The 15,139-nt window shown below is 41.2% G+C and overlaps 1 pseudogene; it reads right to left on the bottom strand.

The window, feature by feature from the left end:
* Positions 1–1,023: 1,023 nt before the first annotated feature.
* LOC141049972 (olfactory receptor 1E16-like) overlaps positions 1,024–15,139 on the bottom strand; it is a 63,935-nt pseudogene continuing 49,819 nt past the window's right edge.

Raw genomic sequence — 15,139 nt, 5'->3', positions numbered from 1 at the left:
TGAATACAGTGAGCCTGCTCACACATCACTATTCATAGTTTATTTTAATTGTACTAGTGTTTGTGTGCTAAGAAATGTCCCTTATGTTGTACTAATGCAATAGTGCAACACATAGTCCATCTGATTTCTCCAATTCTTCCATCATAACCAAATATTAAATATCAAAATATACCTAAAATAATTTCAGATAATATTCATATATCACAAATGTAACTGCACAAGTAAAGGATTTAATAGAATCATCAGCAAAATTCTACATGAGAAAACAATCTGCTACAACCTGAATAGCATTTGTAAATTTAGATTCAGAGAAGTGTTACACACGGATATTGGGACAAGGCAGCATGTAATCTTAATAATCCAGATGTCTTTTTTAAGTAAGCCAGGAGACATAGGCTATTGTCTGCACGTTTACTATTGAATTTGTGTGTTTTTCGTCAATTGTTCAAGACACATGGACTATTGCCATATGAGCCTCAATGTTCAAACTATAATTAATGTTTGTGAAACATTTGGGAGGCATGCTGAGTCTAAGAACATTCATTCGAAACGTGTCCAGCTGTTCATTAGCAACCTTTCCTCCGGACTATCCGGTCGGGTGCGTTAAGTCTGTCATTGTTTTAAGAAGCACAATAAAGGATTTGGATTGTATCTTCTTGAGCTGGACATTCCCTTTCTTGGATTGCTACGTCTATCCTCTGGCAGAGAAGAGGTCCGTGTCTCGAGGACTGTTGGTCTTATTAAGGGTGAGCTGAATCAACATTTTTTTTCTGTTCTATTTTTGCAAGACAGGGATGCAGGGTCATGGAACAGGCGATGTTTGCTGTTATGCTGACTACACATTGTACCAGGAAATTAAGGTTGTTGGCCTGAAAAAAAAGAGGAGGATGAACTATGTAAATTGAATAAATACTCAAAATATGAGAGATGAGCCCCTGCCAATCTTCCCTCATCCTGCCGAAAAATGCCTGAATGAGAGCTGTGAACTATAAAAGGGCGATCTGCTTCTTTATCAAAGGAACTTTACAAAACAGCATCCAAGACCACTCTACTGGACAGCTGGCAGAACACCACGGTTCCAACAAGAGGGACATAGATTTGACATTTTACAGGATGAAGTTCTAGCTGGAAGAATACAAATCTGCTCTATTGATTATCACTGAACCCATGGAAATGTATGGAGAAGCCAAGATTTGGACCCACCAGTAACCTAGTCCAATGGAAACATTTAGGGAAGAAAAGATTGGAACTCTCTGGTCACCTGGTCATATAGATAAATTTGGGGAAGCCAGAATTGGTACTCCCCATTCATCTGGCCCCTTGGAGAAGTTTGGAGAAGCCAAATTTGTGACCCTCTTTCTCACACGACCATGTGACTCAATATACTGACAGCTTTCTAAGCTTATCATTACCTTCTCTCTGTAGGTTCCTGCCAAAAGCAGGGTGCTAACGGTGGGGGTAGTCAGCCATGGAAGCCCCAAATCTGCTCTAATCCCAGCGAGAAACTGGGTCTGAGCAGAAAAAGTAAATTAATGTGCATGCAAAATGTAATTGCATATGAACACATGACCTTTACACAGAGAAAACCAAAAGCAAAACACAAAACAAATATCCTGGAATAAAAAAGTAAAAAAATATATTGCAAAAATTGCATGAAGGTAGTAATAATAGTAATAGTAATAATAATGCTCAGACCCAGTTTCTCATTTGTTTCATTGTGCATTCTGTGCATATAAGGGTGTGACCGCCCTGTTTCTGAGTTGGAAAATCCATCCTGTCTGGCCTATACTATTACTGGTGGCTCAGTCCCTCTGTCCTTGTTCACATTTACGTCACTTGACAAGTGGAAAGGTTTTAAATACAAGAGTTAGGACTGTCCCACAAGGGTTGCCGTGACGTGGCGGGATGGCTTCTACATTATTTTGATCAAAATTATGTTAACTAAATACCCCTATTTTTACTATTATTACTACCTTCATGCAATGTTTGCAATATATTTTTTTACTTTTTTATTCCAGGATATTTGTTTTGTGTTTTGTATTTGGTTTTCTCTAATCCCAGCGAGTAAGCGGAGGGGTGAAACTCTGTAATTTTGCACAATCTTAGAAATCTAATGGGATTTTTCTATATGTTGTTGTCTGATTGGTTCAATAAAATATTTCCACAATATTTTACCCTAAACCTGTGTGGTCTGACTAGTATTCTGCCCACAGGTAAGGAGAGTGGGCATTCAGTGTAATAAGCCCTGGTCCATGTTGCCTTTTGCCAGCGGATGAGAGCACCCTCTCACCCTTGTGTCACCCATGTGTCTCCACAGCTATCAAGCAACATGCTGTGAGGTGAACAATTAACACTCCCTCTCATTCCTTGGGAATAAAATAAAACTGAACTGTGCAAATGCAAGTGTATGGTGTATCTAGAGGATTTTGACATAACTAGTATGTTTCTTTTCATTCATCCATGTAACAAATAATATTTAATTATACCCGTTCAATCTTGTAAACATTTGTTGAAGGGTTCTCCGAATCTCGTGGTTCTTCAGGCTGTATATGATTGGATTCATCATTGGACTCACCACAATGAACAGCAGAGACTTAAACTTGTAAATGCTCAATGAACTGTCATCTGATGGAGCCATGAACACCATCACGATGGTTCCATAGTAGATGCATACAGTGGTGAGGTGGGAGCTGCAGGTGGAAAAGGTTTTTCCCCGTCCACTGGGGGATGAAAGGATTGTTATAGTGAAGAATATCCTAAAATAGCTTAAAAAAATTAAAGTAAAAGGTGTGACACCCCCAATGATAGCAATAACAAAATCAAACAAAACTACAGGGTAAGTATCAGAGGTAGCCAAATCAATCATTGGTTTGAAGTCACAGAAGAAATGGTCAATGACATTCCGACCACAAAACTTAAGCTGCCAAACCAAAATGATCTCAAATGAAAAGATAAACATCAAGAACCAGGAAGCAAGAACCATCTTGAGGCAAGCATGAGGTTGCATTATGGAATTGTAGTGCATTGGGCTGCAAATGGCCAAGTATCGATCATAGGACATAATAGCAATCCCAAAATATGAAGAATAGGTAGAGCTGGATAATGCAAGAGCTCACTGGCACCTCTTTCACATCCAACAGTATAATATTTAACATCATGGGCATAATGGTCGCGGTTGTGAGGACATCGGCCAATGCTAGATGCTTGAGAAAGAAGAACATTGGGATATTGAGGTTCTCATTGGTGGATACCAAGACTATAATAAGAAGGTTTCCTGTTAGGAATGGGTCACCGAGGAGAAAAAAAAAAAACAAAACAAGCAAAGCCACAGAAAACCAGAGAAGTTGGTAACTATGCAGATTGCAGATCCCTGATCTTACCACACAACTAGCAGTAGCCGTGGAGTGTGCCTACGATGTTCCTAGACGCCTCGTCATGGCCGGAGGACTACATAAGCCTAAAGCAAGAAAAGGGAAAACTAACTGCCCCAGAGCAGACCCCAAAGGAATAGATAGCCCCCGCACAGGTATTGACGGTGAAACAAGATGAAGGCACAAACACAGGCAGGAAAATAGGCTGAGCAAATGATGGGGCCCAAACTAACTAGACAGGAAAGGAAAGGCAAGTCACTGTCTGCAACCTGCAAAAAACCCTACAAAAATAATGTCCAACACTTCTGATAGCAAAATTAACCCTGAAGTCACTAGACTTCTCCCACTATATCAGCACTCTGGAATATTCTGAGACAGAGCAAAAAGAGACTACAGAAACTTTGAAGACTTAGGCAAGAAAGTGAAAAAACTGGGAGCGCAGGTGGTCTTCTCTTCCACCCTCCCAGTGGATGGCCATGGAACAAGGAGGTGGAATAAGATTCTGCAGGTGAACAATTGGCTACGTCGATGGTGCCGTCAGCAATGATTTGGATTTATGGATCACGGAGTGAATTACCTTTACGATGGACTACTTGCTAGAGATGGGGTGCACCTTACGAAGACTGGAAAACATGTATTTGGAAGTCGCCTTGCTACACTTGTAAGGAGAGCTTTAAACTAGAGCAACATGGGAAAGGAAGCAAAAGACCAGAAAAAGCCATACACCTGACAAATGCTATTGAGAACTCTGCTATTAGAAGTGGAAAGAAAGAACAAAGACAAAAGAATCTAATTAATAAAAATATTGGAGAAAGAGAAACCAATCACAAACTAAAATGTTTCTATACTAATGCACAAAGCATAGGCAACAAACAAGGAGAATTGGAACTACTAACACAGGAAAAGAAATATGATGTCATTGGAATCACTGAAACTTGGTGGGACAATACACATGATTGGAATACAAGACTAGAAGGATACAACTTATTTGCAAGAAACAGACTTGATAAGCGAGGAGGGGGTGTCGCATTGTATGTTAGAAACGCGTATATCTGCACAGAGATACAAGCTTCAGAGTCTGGGAGTTCTGTGGAAACTGATTGGGTAAGAATACAAGGACAGAACAATGGAAAGGACACCATTGTAGGCATTTACTACAGGCCACCTGTGCAAGCTGAATATTTGGATGAACTCTTTATGCATCAAATGGCCAAGTTCTCCAAAAAATATGACATAGTTGTCATGGGAGATTTCAACTATCCAGACATTTGTTGGGTATCTCTCTCAGGCAAAACTAACAGGTCAAGGAAATTCTTATCCTCTCTTGCTGACAACTTTATCTTTCAAAAGGTAGGGGAGAAAACAAGGGGAACTGCTACCTTGGATCTAATCCTTATAAACAGGGAGGAAATGGTTGAGGAGGTAAAAGTGGCTGGGACCCTAGGAGGTAGCGACCATGCTATTTTAGAATTTTGGATAACTAGAGGAGGAAGACCTGTGAAGACTCAGACGTCAAGGTTAGATTTCAGAAAGGCAGATTTTAAGGGATTCAGAAAGAGAATTGGAGGGATCCAATGGCTGGATATCCTTAAAGACAAAAATGTCCAGGAAGGATGGGAAATCTTGAAAAATGAAATTCTCAAAGCACAATTGTTAACAATTCCGAAAAGAGGGAAGAATAGGAAGCATTTAAGGAATCCAGGATGGATGAACACAGAACTTAAGCACATGCTAAAAAGGAAGAAAAAATGTTTATAAAATGGAAAGAGGGAGGCATATCTAAAGAAGAATATAATGCAGTCTGCAGAACCTGCAGGGCACAAATCAGATTACTAAAGCTGTGAATGAATTGAGGCTTGTAAGAGATGTCAAAAGCAATAATAAAGGATTTTGGGGATATGTCAAAAGTAAAAGAAAAGTCAAAGATGCTATAGGATTTTTACAGGATGAAAATGATGAAATGGTAAGACAGGATGTTGAGAAGGCCAGGCAGGGCTGGCAGACCACACAAAAAAATGAATAGACCAACAAAATCAAGTGTGAACATTAGCAGAAAAACTTGGTTTTCAGCTCTGTTCCAGTCATCTAAAGCTAAGAGCTGACAAGTCAGAAGGAATCACCAGCAACTGAATAAGGCATCGGCTGTCTTAAATCCAATCTGAGAATCCCGAGATCCAATCATCATCCCCATCCTCAGGTGGCAGATCTCCACCGATCAAACCAGCCGCACCACCTCCCAACACCACCAGAGGGAGTTCAGAAGGGGAACCCCAAAATTGAACTCACAACAGTTTCCATTGAGTATAAGGAAGTAAGAGAAGAGGGAAATTATAAATAAAAGTATTTTATATTTATAGAGACCATTAAATCCAAGGAGGAGAAAGTGAGTGACTTCTGTCTGATTCCCTTCACAAGTTTTTGTTAAGTGGAAGATTAACAAGAGATCCTGGATGACGTCTCTTCACTGAAATAAAATGGATTAGGTGAATAATTTCAGATAACATTAATTTATAATTCTATATACAGAACCTACACTGAGGAACATTGGGAACTATACTGAATTTACAGTAAAGCAAAGTCACAGGCATGGGAGATGAGAGCGGAGCAATGTATGTATGCTACACTTGGATTACTCTGTGGCTGTAATGATGGGCTTGGATGAAGGCTTCTTCACCCTACACTGTGTGTAATGTTGGTGATAATCACATGTAAGATATGAAGTTGCCATTCACTTTTCTCTGTAAAACATTTATGGATAACTTAGTCGTCTATTCATGGTCCAGTTCTACTCCACTGGAAGGTTGATATAGTTTCATCATTGTTAAAATATCTGTATAACCACAGAGACACTGCAGCCGTCCAAGCTGTCAAGACAAACCAAAGTTATAGAGATTGTTCTTACCATTTTATTAACTTATTAAATTCAGAGTTTTGTAAAAAAGAAAAAAACAGGTTTTATGTCTCCTTTTTCAAAGACCTTTATCCTTTCTTGTATTACCATCAATGAAGCTGTTTGTTTATTCATACAATTTTGGGATACATACAATGTTTTTATTGCTTCTTATTGCATTATTTTGCATTATTGCGGGACCTGAACACCAGCAATTCTGGTGTTTTGTTTTTTTTTTACTTTACCGATTGACTTAAAAAAATTAGGAAATTAGGATTTTGATAGATCGGATTTTTTTGATCTGGTCCTAGTAACACCTAACATGTATATTTTCTCTCTCTATTATATATATGTATATATATATGTATATATATATATATTACATTTCTTTATTGATGACTAAGTAAAAGAGGGTGCATTCCTGTACTTTACATAGTAAAGGACACATTGGCTCCCTGTGTTCATCTTTTGGGTCTCTGCCCTTCATGAAATACACCATTTAGAGCTTTTTCTTCTAGGGATAATTTAAAGATTTTTTCAGAATTTCTTGGTATAAACAAGTCTTTACTTTAACTAGCTTCGTCTACAAAATCTTCTACCCTAGTAAAGTTACTTTTCAGCAGCTGGAGATGGCATGTTGGATGCACTGTATTCACATCAAATGTCACTATGAGGATTCTTACATCTACACTTTTGAAGTACAACCCTGCAATATACAAGTCTGGTTCTATATAGAAGTGCAAAATATTAGTATTTAATGTCATTCTTATACACTCCTCAAAATTTAAATTTCAAGAAGGAAAAGTCAAGGATTTATGGAAACCCACGTATCGATAGCCATATAATTGATATTCCAGAATCCGTCCTTTCCTCAACCCTCAATCTACTAAAATGCTTGTGCATGCCCTCATCATCTCCTGCCTTGACTACTGCAACATCCTCCTCTGTGGCCTCCCTGCTAACACCCTCGCACTTCTCCAGTCCATCCTTAACTCTGCTGCCCGACTAAGTCATCTCTCTGCTCGCTACTACTCCACTTCTCCCCTCTGCAAATCTCTTCACTGGCTCCCATTCCCTCAGCATTTCCAATTCAAGTTACTAATACTGACCTACAAGGCCATCTATAACCTGTCTCCCCCATACGTCTCTGAAGGAATCTCCTGATACCTTCCCTCACGTAATCTCGGGTCCTCCCAAGACCTCCTTCTCTCCTCCACACTTATTCGCTCCTCACCCAACCGCCTCCAAGACTTCTCCCGAATAGCCCCCATCCTCTGGAATTCTTTGCCCCAACATGTCCGACTATCAGCCACATTCGGATCCTTCAGATGGAACTTGAAAACCCATCTCTTCAGGAAAGCATACAGCCTGCAATGAACCCCGCTACCTCCTCACCACTACCGGCGATATTGCCTCAACCATCACCGGAGCTGCTGCAACCCCCCAACCTACTGTCTCCTTCCCCACCATCCTGCAGAATGTAAGCACGCAAGGGCAGGGTCCTCTCTCCCCTCTGTATCAGTCTGTCATTGTTAGTTTGTTTACTGTCAGTGATACCTTTAATTTGTATGTAACCCCTTCTCGTGTACAGCACCATGGAACCAATGGCACTATATAAATAAGTAATAATAATATTGAAATTCTGAAAAATGGAAATAAAATTTTCAAAATATCTCAATTTCTACAGTATCGATAATGAGGGCAGAAATATCCACAATTACTTGCTTGGCTGTTATCATTGAAGTTTAATGGTTGTTTGAGGAATGTTCTGCCTCACTGACTGTACTTGTGCACACAAATCATTAAGATCCATTGCTGACAGATCCCATTGCATTTGCCAATCAATGACGTCTCAGATGTGAGGGATGGAAGAGAAGCTGCAGGCCATGGTACCAAGTTTAGGCCAGGCAGGCTGTTCACAATAGAATGATAACCATGGCATTGTTTTGTTGAAAAATGGCTCCAGGGCACATTGGACAAATGGTTGTTCCATGGGTCCTACTGTACTGCTAGTAAATTTGGATGTTACATTCCAAACCAAAGGCGTCAAACAGTTTCTATACAAGGTCTATCTACCTCACTGATTGAATTTAGCTTTTGTTTTCAGATGATCTGGAGACCATGTGCGTAATACCATGAAGAGGATGGAACATCTCGTTCACCACACTCCATAGATTCTGGTGTGGTCTGGCAATATATATATATATATATATATATATATATATATATATGGTAACCAGTCCCTTTAATATTCACTCCAGATTTCCTAATATCTCGGTGTTACATTGAATTGATCATAATACTAGTGGTTCAGCCATTTCACCTGCGTGCAAACACCAATTTTCTACACATTAATGCAAGGCTGCATGTTTCTCCTGCTACTTTGAGTAGCCTTTGTGGCTGAATCTTGGCCACTAGTGTCTCCAGACTTGTTTTTCATCAAGACATTTCTGAGATATCACTGGTGAACATTTGCAAATAGAGCTGCAGCAGCAAATCTTGATGATCTCTGTGCCCAAGTACATATACAATGGTAGTCCATCCCTCTAACAACCATTAATAACCTCATCGATAGCAGCCAAGGCATGTAAGTTTGTGTATATATGAGCATGATGCTCATACTCAACACTGAATAAATCACAATGATAACACAGTTTTGTTTTCATTTATTTATCATTTGCATATCATTACAATGTCTATTCATTCTATGATTTACATAATTTCATGACTTTTAATTCTTGGTGTTTTTAGGTTGAGTGTAGTTTCTTTAAAGAAATAAATGAGCCAAACATGTTGCACATCTTTTTGCATTTGTGCCTTGTGATAAATTATGCTAACTCCAGTCCTATTAAAAATCACAAATAATACAACACATTATCATGAAGCCACCACATATGGCCCCTAATGTCCCTCTACAAGGAATAACAGATTCTATTGATAGTACTTACAATAATTTTCTGACTGCAGATGAGGGTGATAAAGTCTACACGTCTCAGTGATCACATTGCCCTCCATTTATACTTTATTGTTAACTACAACATCATCTCTGGGATGGTGCTGGGGAATTAATAAAAATGCGATGGGATTTATTAAATAAGCAGCAAAGGGCTTTATCATTGTAATAACCCCAGAGTCTAAAAAATCTCACTGAAGTAGGGATAGTGTATTGGAGACATTTAGGCAGAGTTTATAGCTTTAACGTCCTTGGTGCTGCCATGTACAGCCAAAATTCCTTTAATGGCCAAATTAATTAGATTCTTTTTTTAATAACACTGCTCTAAGCTGCGTACATAATCTAAAATACGCAACATGCGCACTAAGGAATGGGGAAGTGGTTCCATTTTGGTACACGCAGAGGCCACGTCTGTGGAACAGGTGAAACTGTGCATCCTGCGGGAGAAGAACATGCTCACCCATGAAACATAGCTTCTTGCGTCATTTTGCAGGGTAGTGCGGGACACTACTGTTCAAGCCAGAACAGTGAAAACATGTGATCAGTTGGATTGCAGATACCTTTTTTCACAGCACCACCTTGTCTTCCACATGATCCAGTCTCACAAGACAAGAATCTGGTCCACATAATCCTTAACCAGATTCACCTTCCTCCCACTATGGCAAGTTCCAGGAGACAATTACCACACAATTGAACACTCCGAGCAGTTCTTTACCTTTCCATTTATTAATTCTGGCCTCTCACATTTATAGAGGGACATGAAGAGATTGTGTGCTGTGGTGCCCAAATTTTTAAGCAGCCATGGTCAAAAGAAGCCAATGATAGGGAACAACAATTACTCTCAAGGAGTGGATGGTGATGAGACACATCAAGTCACGTGAAGTCAACAAGTAAGGAGGAGGACGAGAGTGAGGATGTGGAAGATGAGGTGGTGAATTATAAAGCCACTGACCACACCTGGAAAGGTGGCATACAGAGCAAATACAGCAGCATAGAGGGGGAGGGATCCACAGCATCTCAACACTCAGGAAAAGGAAGTGGTTTAATCAGAGGGACCTGATGTTCAACTGTTTCCCAGAGCACCCACACGCAGACAGATCCCAGGACAAGGGTTAGGTAATCCCCAGTCTGGCATTTTTTTGCAGAAAGTACAGAAGACAAGATAATGATCATGTGCAACCTGTGCTGTACAAAGCGCAGCAGGTCCCAGACCACTACCAGCCTGACCACCACCAGCATGCTCAAGCATATGTCATCCAAGCACCTAAGTCAGTTGGCCAAACGGCTTGGTCTACAATCAGTTTCTTTGGTTGACACCACTGCCACTTCCTCTGCTCTACATTTTTGCCAATCCCCTGTCCATGGTATAGGTGCAGGCATCTGTTGTTGCCCATTTGCAAGCACCATCAACAAGCACGTCCACTTCGTTGTCCCAGCACAGCATTCAGCTGTTCCTACCCCAGGCCTTGTAACGCAAACATAAATTTCAAGCCACCCACATACCCAAACAGTAAACAGACTCATTTCCAGACTGGTTTTCCTAGAAATGTTGCTGTTTAGGCATGTGGACACTAAGGCTTTACTCAACCTCATGAAGACTACTCGATCAACAACCGACAATATTTTGCCTTGAGAGCCATACCTGTTTTACACCACCCATATCGTCACCCGTGCTCTGGCCAAAGCAGTTGGTGGGAATGTCCACTTAACCACCAATATGTGGACAAGTGCCTTTAACCAAGGATGCTGCATTTTGTTGATGGCAACTGGGTGAACGTAGTTCAGGCCAGGACCAATTCGGACCCAGGTACGACACATGTGCTACTGAAGCCTAGCATTGCGGGCCCAAATTCCATCAGGGTTTCCTCCTCCCAATTTGCCGCTTCCTGCACTCCCTCCATATCCACATCCTCCATCTCAGAATTATCATCCATATCTGTCGCAAGCTGGAAGCACTGCATCGGAGAAGCAACAACAGGCTCTGCTTAAACTTATATCTCAAAAAAGAGTTTGGACAGCAGCAACTCCAAATATCATACATTTATCACATACTGATAGGAAAAAAAAATATATACTGTTTATAACTGAATAAGAAGTTGTTGGTTAACATTCTGATCAGACGTATGAAGCATCCTGCTACGTCTCGGCGAACCTCTCAGTGGGTCTCTATAGCTTTAAAGGAGTGGCATCTTGCGGCAGGTATAATGCACCAGCAGGGCGGGGGCGCCCTGGTGTCTTACAGCCTGGTTTGGTGCCTGTTGCTGTGGTTTTGTGCTAGTGGGGGGTGCGATATGGAGTCATGGGAACTCAGTTTGGAGCATAGGCGCTGTGAGGCACCAAGCTGTCCACCCTGCTGGTGCATTTTCACCTACATACAAGCTGTACCAGCCTGAACCTGTTGTGCTCACCTGTATACAAACCATGCCAGCCTGCACCTGCCATGTGCAACTGTAGATAAGCTGTGCCAGCCTGCACCTGCCATGTGCAACTGTAGATAAGCTGTGCCAGCCTGCACCTGCCATGTTCACTTGTATATTAACCATACCAGTCTGCACCAGCTGTGCATATTTGTATACTAGCAGTGCGAGTCTTCACCTCCTGTGCTCAACTGTATATCAGCCTATCAGCCTGCACCTCCCATGCCCACCTGTATACCAGCCGTACCAGTCTGCACCTGCCAGTGGCTGTCTGATTACCAACAGTACCTGCGGTTCCTGTATTCATGCTGTACCTGCTTGTACCAGCTGTATTCTCCTTCTGGACCATTCTAACTCCCTGTCCCTTGGAGTTCAGCTCAGGTCTGTCCTGGTGTTGCAAATTGTGTTTATATTGAGCCAAGCCTAACCTTACGACCAGGGGCTGTAGTCAAGGCTCAGGTGATTACCTATTTACACCCCTCCAGGTTCTCCTCACACCACAGTACAGTGGTTCCATGGAAGTCTTCAAACAGAGGCTGGACAGACATCTGACTGGGATGATTTAGTGAATCCTGCTTTGAGCAGGGGGTTGGACCAGATGGCCCAGGAGGTCCCTTCCAACTCTACCATTCTATGATTCTATGATTCTCCTGTTACATCTATTCTTTCTATCTAATTCTGGAGATACCAGGAGTGGAGGAGTAAGTAGAGGCCATTCACACTATTGTTAACCATGCTTATCTGATCTAATACTTAAGGTAGTAGGCATGCGAACGTATTCAGATCCTGCCCACACTGCTGTCCACCCTGTCTATATAATCAAATATTGAAAATACCAGAAGTGCAGAGGTAAAAAGATAAAAACGGGTCACACTGTTGACCACTCTGACTATCTGATCTAACATTGGAGATAGTAGGGGTGCTGAGGTAAGAAGAGGGTGCACTTACTGCTCTGCTCCGTATCTTTCTGATCCAATAAAGGAGATATCAGGATGTTACGGTGAAAAATGCTTCTCCCACTGCTGACAAAACTGTCTATCTGATGCTGAGGTAAGAAGAGGCTGCTCTAACTACTGTCCACCGTGTCTATCTGATCCAGTCCTGCAGATCCCAGGAGTATCTGTCCTGCCGCATGAAAAATTTGTTTTTGCTCACATATGGTGTATTGCTGAAGTTAAAAGAAATAGCAAAAAAATGAGGATCATTGTATCCTATTACTCCGTGTGAAAATGAAAAATTGGGGCTAAAACAACATTTTAGCGAAAAAAATATTTTTTTTCTTTCCATGTTGCGTTAAATACTGTTAAGCAGGTGTGCAGTTTTTAAAATGGCATTGTCTTTGGGAGTTTCCACTAAATAGACCCCTCAAAGTCACTTAAATCCTAATTAGGTTGGCAAAAGATAAGATTTCCACGTTTTCTTGAAAAAAATACATTTGCTGCTAAATTTGTAACACTTTTAAAATCGTAGCAAAATAAAAGATCACAGAAGATGTGATGCTGATGTAAAGTACACAAATAGAGAACGCTCTTTATGAATGAATTAACTAATTTTGTTTGGTATCTGCTTTAAGGGTTTAACATTCAAAAATTTGAAATTTTAAACATTTTAAAAATTTTCACTAAATTTCCCATCATTTCATAAATAGACAGAAATTGTATTCACCTAAACATACAGCTTTTAAAATATAAGATCCACAGCCAACATCTGAAAGAGCACTAAATCCATAAAGTGAACACAAATTAAAAGAGCTAAACAAAATGATTATCACACCTGTATATAACACAACAATTCAATTCTAATCCATCAAATGGGTGGTGCTTTGAAATGGAGATTTGTGCATTAGCCCTAATAAACTATATGTTAGTTAGGTCAATCTATCAGGTCACATCTATCATCACACAATCAAAATGTTGAATATAAATCACAAAATATAACGACCACTAACTTAAATCCTGTTAGGCGTTGGATTACTGCAGCAGCTCAACAGGAATCCAAAGCCTCACATTCTGCGGTCTCTCATTATCTATCGACCATAAAGGAGATTGCTCAGCAATCCTGGCGTCCCAGACACTCTGCCCAGTCCTGCTCTGTGGGTCTGGCAGTTGCTGCCACCTTTGGGTCAGCAATAGCAATGCAGGCTGTTCAGCAGCAAATCGCTCCAGAGGCTAAGTCCCTCCACTGGGCATGCTCACGAGACGATCTCCCATTGGAGATCGGGAGTCACGTGCTCAGGTTCTTCTCCAGATCTGATTTGCCCATCTCAGAGTTCTGGAAGGTCCCGGAAGCGCCAGGCTATAAAAGGCCCGCTTGGCCCCTCAGCCATGCGCTAGTATAGTCTCTAGTTGCTGTACTGTGTGAATGATGATGGATGCATGAACTTACAAATGACTCCCCTTCCTCTGATATTACGAATGTGTATAGGGACTTAGGTTTAGAGTCTGCGCCATCCAGTGGCAAGCTGTAAGCCACAACAGCATCCTCCACAGCGCTAGCGTCCGACAGTGCACCTGCTACCGGGCATTGTCGATTAGCGGCAGTGTCTGTCGCCGCGCTGCAGTCTGCAGCACCTCTTGGCGTCCACAGTTGCGACGCCGCATTCATGTTAGGTCTAGACGGACTTTGACCCTCTGCCTAGGGCCCAGCTCCTGTGACCATATATCATGCGTGCACTTATCTGAGACCTGTGAGTCCAACAGGCTCAGCATTTATGATAATTCTGTAGGCGTCTCTGTGAAGCTAACAGAGTACGCCCAGCGCACACCGGGTGACGTCTAACCCGCGTGCAATATACCGCCACATAACGCGTCTGCCATTACCTAGCAGCGGTTTAACACCTACTGCACGGTGGACCCCGAGCGGCAACGCACTTTATTATTTATTTATTTAGTGCGTTCCTCCGTTCCTAACAAATCCAATGAGCCCCATATTATTGTTATATCAGGCATCCAAAGTTTTGGATATATGATGAAAGCTATTCCGATATTACATGTTTATTAGTGATGAGCGAACATGCTTGAATGAAGACTTATCCGAGCATGATCGAGGGCTAAATGCACGCTCTAACGCATGCTCGGAATATATGTTCGAATTCCTGCTGCTGCATGGTTCAAGGCTTTTCGACAGCCTCAACACATGCAGGAAATACTTAATAAACAAGCAATTCCTGTAAGTGTTATGGCTGTTGAAGAGCGAACATACAGCAGTGGGTAGTCAAACATATTTTTTGAGCACATCGAAGACACTCGGTTAGCCCCCGATCATGCTTGGATAAGACTTTGTGCAAGCTCCATTCGATCATCACTGATAAACATTTATTGTCTGAATAGCTTTCATCACTTATGCAAAACTTTGGTCGCTGCAATTTTTTTAAACTCGGGTGACACTAGGACTTGTCAAATAAAAAATGTTCTTAACTGTAACTCTGAATATGTCATATATATTATTGAATGCCGTTCCTGTAATTTGAAATATGTTGGATCTACCACATGCAGATTAAAAGCTCGGA

This window comes from Dendrobates tinctorius, unplaced genomic scaffold, assembly GCF_039654945.1.
Source record: "Dendrobates tinctorius isolate UK_male_01 unplaced genomic scaffold, ASM3965494v1 ptg000151l, whole genome shotgun sequence".
NCBI classification, from domain to species: Eukaryota; Metazoa; Chordata; class Amphibia; order Anura; family Dendrobatidae; genus Dendrobates; species Dendrobates tinctorius.
This window is presented reverse-complemented; position numbering and strand designations above follow the sequence as displayed.